Here is a 6,575-nt window from a genome sequence, read left to right as displayed (position 1 = left end):
CTCCCAAGATGATGGAGTTTACATGAAACATACAGTACAGTCAGTGATGGAAAAAGTACTCTGATTCTTGTACTGTATATATGTATATACTGTGTATATATATATGTTTTTGAGTGGTGCCAACCACTCCTATACGTGACTTTGTCCGTGTGTCCGTATGTATGATGTACATTGATGACAACACGGGTGATGACAATACGGGGCTCATCAAAGGCACCACTATCTTCACACAGGGTGTGATTTTTTTTACTGATAACTAACTAATAAATATAACAAAATAGCAGATCTACAAGCTCACAACATATCACAATGTGGCATGTTGTGAGTTTCCCAGATCTGCTATTTCTCAATAACCGCAGTACAGAAAATAGGGTTTAAGTGGTTAATACAATGTTTTGTAATAATGATCAAAATCTTGTAACTAACGTTTACAAATGATTATAGCGGCGTAAAAAAGAAAGTACAATATTTGCCTCCGAGTCTGGAGTAGAAGTAAAACAATATATACTGTAAACTCAAGTAAAGTAAGACCTTAAGATTGTACTGTAAGCACAGTACTTGAGTGAATGTACTTTTACTGTTCACTATGGTGACAGGGTGACTGATGGAACTGACCTTTCGTGAACGCGCGGCGCTCATCCAGAGAGATGCACAAGATGATGGAGTCCACATGAAATGTGGATGGATGTTGGCAGATGGAAGCATTGACTTCGACATACAGTGTGTGGACAGGGACAGATTGAATGTGCCCCAAGTAGGCCACAGTCATTTGATCAGTTTTCTATTTTTACAGATTATGAATGTGCCGATTGTAAGTTTTCAGATGACGTCTTATACATTGAAGTCTGTAACTTCTATCTGGATTGATGCTAATGACCAAGATATGGCCACTTAGTGGTGTAAAACATACTCAATTGCTTTACTTAAGTAAAAGTATTAATACAGCATTGTAGAAATACGACTTTAAAAGTAAAAGTCCAGAATTCAAAATTGACTTGAGTAAAAGTACAAAAGTATTGGCATCAAAATGTACTTAAAGTACCAAAAGTAAAAAATAGTCATTATGCAGTATGTCCCATTTCGAGTTTTCAAATGTAAAAAAAATATTTTGAAAATAGCAGATCTACAAGCTCACAATGCGTTGTGGGCTTGTAGATCGGCCGAAATGTATACAGAGCTGAAGTGGTTAATGCAGGTTTTGTAATAATAATCAAAATCTAAAAAGTAACTAGTAAAGTTTTCAAATAAATGTAGTGGAGTAAAAGTGCAATATTTGAGTCCGAGATGTAGTGGAGTAGAAGTAAAAGTACTCGAAATTGGAAATAATCAAGTAAATTACAAATACCTCAAAATGTTACTTAAATACAGTACTTAAGTCAATGTACTTAGTTACTTTCCACCACTGTGGCTACTATGCAGACATGTCTTGTTCACTCGTTCTCACGTTTGTTTCTCAGATCATTTTTTCTTGACCATAAATGTTAAGAATGTAATTTAGACAGAAGTTATTTAGTTAGTCAGAAGCCAGGTTTGTTGTTTACCTAGTATCCCATAGTTTCTTTCAATGTACAAAGTGTTATTTAGATAGCATATTGTTTAGACATGATGCAAGGCTAGTTTCTTGAGGCACTACCCTGTCTCTCAGCATTCTATGTATGTGATAACCTTGCTTATAGGCTCTATGCACAGAAACACTCCCAAATGGCCCTTTATGGGTGTGTAACTCTGAGAGTGTACAAATGGAACCAAATGGACCCGTAAGGGTCCATTTGGTTCCATTTGTACACTCTTAGAGTTATGGGGGTTGTGGGAAATTGAAAAATCTGAGAACCACTGTGCTACACTTACACTAAAATGGAACAGAGCCTTCATTAGTAGCATTGGTAACACCTGTGAAGGAAGTGATAATATGGCTGCTGTGCATAGAGCCTATTGTAAGTAGCTCTGGATAAGAGCAGAAGTAGAAGAAGCAGAACTAAGCAGATTGTTACACTACTTGACAACAAAACAGAACGATCAGTGTTATTATAATTGGATCTATAAGACTTCATGTTCCAATAAACACCACAGCTTAAAGCACACCGCTCCAGTCACATGTAACAACTAGAAAAAATGCTCCTCGGAGCACAGGTCTCCGCCAGGTCAGGTAGGTTATTGTGGCCTCCTGGTGGCGCTATAATAGGCCAATGTGAAAAGGGTGGCATTTCTTCTTAGGCCTTTCAATGGGACACTGCATTCATGAGTTGAGGCATTTTGTTCCAAAAATGTGTTTTGCTAAATTAGACCTGCTGGTGGCGCTATAAAGGCCAATGTGAATGTGAAAAGGGGGGCATTTCTTCCTCGGCCTAGTGGGAATCTGCATACAAACTTTCACGGAAATTGCACATTGCATTCATGTTTTGAGGCATTTTGTTTAAAACGGACCAATCCTGCAAACTTTGGAAGCCACTGTAAGCCAAATAGGATGGAATATGAAATATCGGGCAGATCCAGCAGAATCACATGACTATGGATATACTGTGTACCAGTATGCGTGATTTTTGGACAGAATCTGAATGAATATCCAAAAATGTATTGTACATAAGTCGGCCTCATGGTGGCGCTGTAAAAGGCAGATGTGAAAAATGCAGTGCAGATGTTTCTCCGTGGCCTCTAGGGAGTGTGCGTGCAAAGTTTCACGCAGATCGGTGCAGTTATAGTTAAAAATGCAAATCGGCCTGTTATAGCGCCACCATGAGGCTGATTTGAAACATTTCAAGTGGCATTTCTTCCTCGGCCTAGTGGGAATGTGCGTGTGCAATTTCATGGAAATGGCAAGCTGCGTTCATGATTTGAGGCAGTTTGTTCAAAACGGACCAATCCTGGAAACTTTGGAAGCCAACCTTAGCCAATGAGGATGGAATATGGGAAATCGGACAGATCAGGGTTGATCACATGACTATAGAGATACTGTGTACCGATTTGCATGACGTTTGGTTGAAAACTGTAGGAGTAATGGGGAAAAAGAGGTTTTGCACAAATCGGCCTCCTGGTGGCGCTATAAATGGCCCATGTGAAAAATGTGGGGCAGAGGTTCTGAATTGGCATCCAGGGAGTGGGTGTGCACAGTTTCGCAGCGACCGGGTCAACGGTGCTGGAGATTAGCTGGTAACACACAGACAGGACACACGCACGCACACACGGACGGACGGACGGACGGACGGAGGGTAAAACATACTCTCTCGCCATGCCTTCGGCCTGGCGGAGACAATGAATTAGCCGTGGTGTATTTACAATGCCGTGCATGCTGGATGTGTAGCGTGAACACAAATAGTAATCACTTCCCCTCTTCTCTGCCCTAATTGCTTGTAATGAGCCATCATGACTAATTACTATGTATATGTTGAGCACACACAATTGAAAACCATTTGCTTGTCACAAATAATATTGAAATAAACTCATATTCAGCCATTTGAAAATAGCAGATCTACAAGCTCACAATGCGTCCTGATGCGACGCATTGTGAGCTTGTAGATCTGCTATTTTCAAAGATGTTTATACATTTGAAAACTTGACATTCTGCATAATGAGTAGCCTACTTTTGAGAGAAAACATGGGAGAGATGCAGGATCTTACTATTTAAGCACCATGGACAGCGACACAATGAGCTGCTGCAAGTGGTTCCTAAAGCTTTTCTGGACCCATTATAAAAATCTCAAAAATGTCTTTTCGGCACACCCATCTCGCGTGTTAAGTGGTCAGATGGGTGGGCTACGTGCATCTTCACAGTATGTTTATTTTAATGATCAATTAACCCGTTATGGCATGAGTTTTCAATGCTACAAAAATGTCTTCTAAATCCTGCACAGTTTTCTGATAAACTTGTTACTAGCCTATATCAGTGGTTCTAAAACTTTTTCATGTCAAGGACCCCCAAAAATGTATTAAAATGTATTTGGCCGCGGACCCCCCATCTGAAAATATTTTGATCCCTACAGGGAGTAAAAAATGTTCACTTGAAAAAAATACATACTATATTCAAAGATTTGCACACATTTCCTAGATTTTTCAAAAACAGCAGATCTACAAGCTCATAGCGCGGCACTCGGTGCCGCGCTATGAGCTTGTAGATCTGCTATTTTTGTCATCACGACCCCCCGTTCGCTTGTTATACGCCGTTGAAAATAGCATGTCTCGGACAAAAATACATAGTAAAACACAGGAGCCGAAATACAGGCAATTTCCCAAATACTTTAACCAGGAAGTGAATGGAGCAGTAAATATTTGGATCACGTTATCTCCTGGTTCTGTGTGCAAAAGAAAAAATGAAAAAAAAAAAGTCGTCAAAGTCATCCTATGGCAGTGAATGACGAAACAAAATCACTTTCTGCACCTTTCGTGTTATACTTAAAATCGTATTGTTGTGTCAATTATTTGGGATATCCACTTCCAATAACCTCACGGAATAACCGTTACTTTCCACTACTGATGAATTATCTTTGAATTATTATGATTTTATTTTGTATTTACCGCAGCATCAGTCTCTGACAAACAGACGTGTTTCGGCTACTCAGGCCTTCATCAGCGTTTTGCCAAGGCTTAGGGTCAGGGGTTATAGGGTAAACGCTGATGAAGGCCAAAATAGCTGAAACACGTCCGTTTTTCAGGGACTGAGACGTCTGTCTGCTAGTATTTAGTCACCACTCTCTAAGCATGTGGAAGTACAGGTCTGTTTATCAGTGTTTACTCTGACTGATGGACCAGCGCTGGGTGCCTCCACTGCAGCGGTGGAAAGTAACTAAGTACATGTACTCAAGTACTGTACTCGAGTACCATTTTAGTAGCCTGGTTCCAGACCCCGGCCACTCTCTGAGTGAGCTCCTCTTGGTCTGGTGTCATAATGTGAGCCTATGGCTTTTAACGGTCGAAGAAAAACCTGTCAAATCAGAGTCGGAGGTGGGGGTGGGTCTAACGACAAGACAATCAGCGAATATACGCTAAAACAAGCTGTGCGACGACGTCATATGTAGGCGGATCCGTGGATCTCTTGTGATTGGTTTAGGGAAATTTGAATCCCCTCCCCCTGGTAATCGCGGACAGTGCAGCCAATTTCAGACTGAAGCTCCACGCAGCTTCAGGCTGATAATCAGGCTACCATTTTGGTGTATTTTTTACTTTACTGGAGTGTTTCCAATTTTCAATACTTTTACTTCTACTCCTCTACATCTCAGAGGCAAATATTGTACTTTTACTTCTCTACAATTATTTGAAAACTTTAGTTAGTTACTTTGTAAAGCATTAACCACTTCAGCCATGGTTATTTGAAAATAGCCGATCCACAAGCTCAAGTTGTGAGCTTGTACATCGGCTATTTTCAAAGGATTTGTATACATTTGGAAACATGTGAAATGGGATATTGTGCGTAAAGAGTACTTTTTATTTTTAGTACTATATTTTTACACCAATACTTTTTCACTTTTACTCAAGTAAAAGTGCGTTTGAATTCCGGGGCTTTTACTTGTAACAGAGTATTTCCACATTGCAGCATTGATACTTTTACGTACGTTTTTACCACCACTGCTCCACGGCGGCGGATGTGTGTCAGTCAGAAGTTATGGCGTTGTGGACATGCGCTCTGTGGATCAATATGTGAGAACCTAATCCATCAGGCATGTCCATCATTCTACACTACCAGGGAACTCTCTGATCTCTGTCTTGGCAGGGGGGGGGGGAAACAGAGAAATAAAGAGGCTCTGAGATGCTCGGTTACACTCGCTGGAGGGGGGTCACAGCCAGGGTTGCCAGATCTGCTTATTATAATTTCCCCGCACGATTTTATTTGAAAATAGCCGATCTACAAGCTCACAACGCGTCGCGATGCGACGCGTTGTGAGCTTGTAGATCGGCTATTTTCAAATAGCTGATGTATATGTTAAAGTGGTCATGTGGGCCAATAGTCGCTTCTTTTGGGCTGGTTTTCCTAGACCTGGCTGCTTGTTCTCTCACAGAATCTGGCAACACTGGCAACATATGGGACACTAACAGACTGAACATGCTGATGGGGTCCCAGCAGTGTTGGAAGAAATACTCTGTAATAAGTCTAGTATTCAAAATGTACTTACTTTGGCTATTTTCAGGTAGCCAAAGTATATAAAGTGCTGAGGTGGTTAATGTTTTATAATAACACAAATCTGCAAAGTAGCTAGTACAACTAAAGTTTTCAAATAATTGTAGTAGAGTAAAAGTAAAAAAGAAAAAAAGTACAATAGTTGTATCTGAGATGTAGTGGAGTAGGAGTAAAAGTATTGCAAATTGAAAGAACCCCATAAAATACCTCAAAATTATACTTACGTACAGTACTTAAGTAAATGTACTTAGTTACTTTACATCACTGGGTCCAAGAATGAAAAATATTTTTTTTAAATGGGGGTCCTTGAAATCAAAAAGATTGTGAACTTGTCTCTTTTTGTTCTGGTCTATGCTGTAGTGTAAACTGTCCTGATACTGTATTGATACTTCTTTAGTTTTCATTTTTTGTGGTCTAAGTTGAAGGTTTGTCAGAGACTCAAACAGCTGGCGGTAGAAGGAACAGGCAT

The sequence above is a fragment of the Gymnoscopelus microlampas genome, assembly GCF_963454915.1.
Source record: "Gymnoscopelus microlampas genome assembly, chromosome: 5".
Taxonomy (NCBI): domain Eukaryota; kingdom Metazoa; phylum Chordata; class Actinopteri; order Myctophiformes; family Myctophidae; genus Gymnoscopelus; species Gymnoscopelus microlampas.
The sequence above is the reverse complement of the archived record's forward strand: the minus strand, read 5'-3'. Positions refer to the sequence as shown.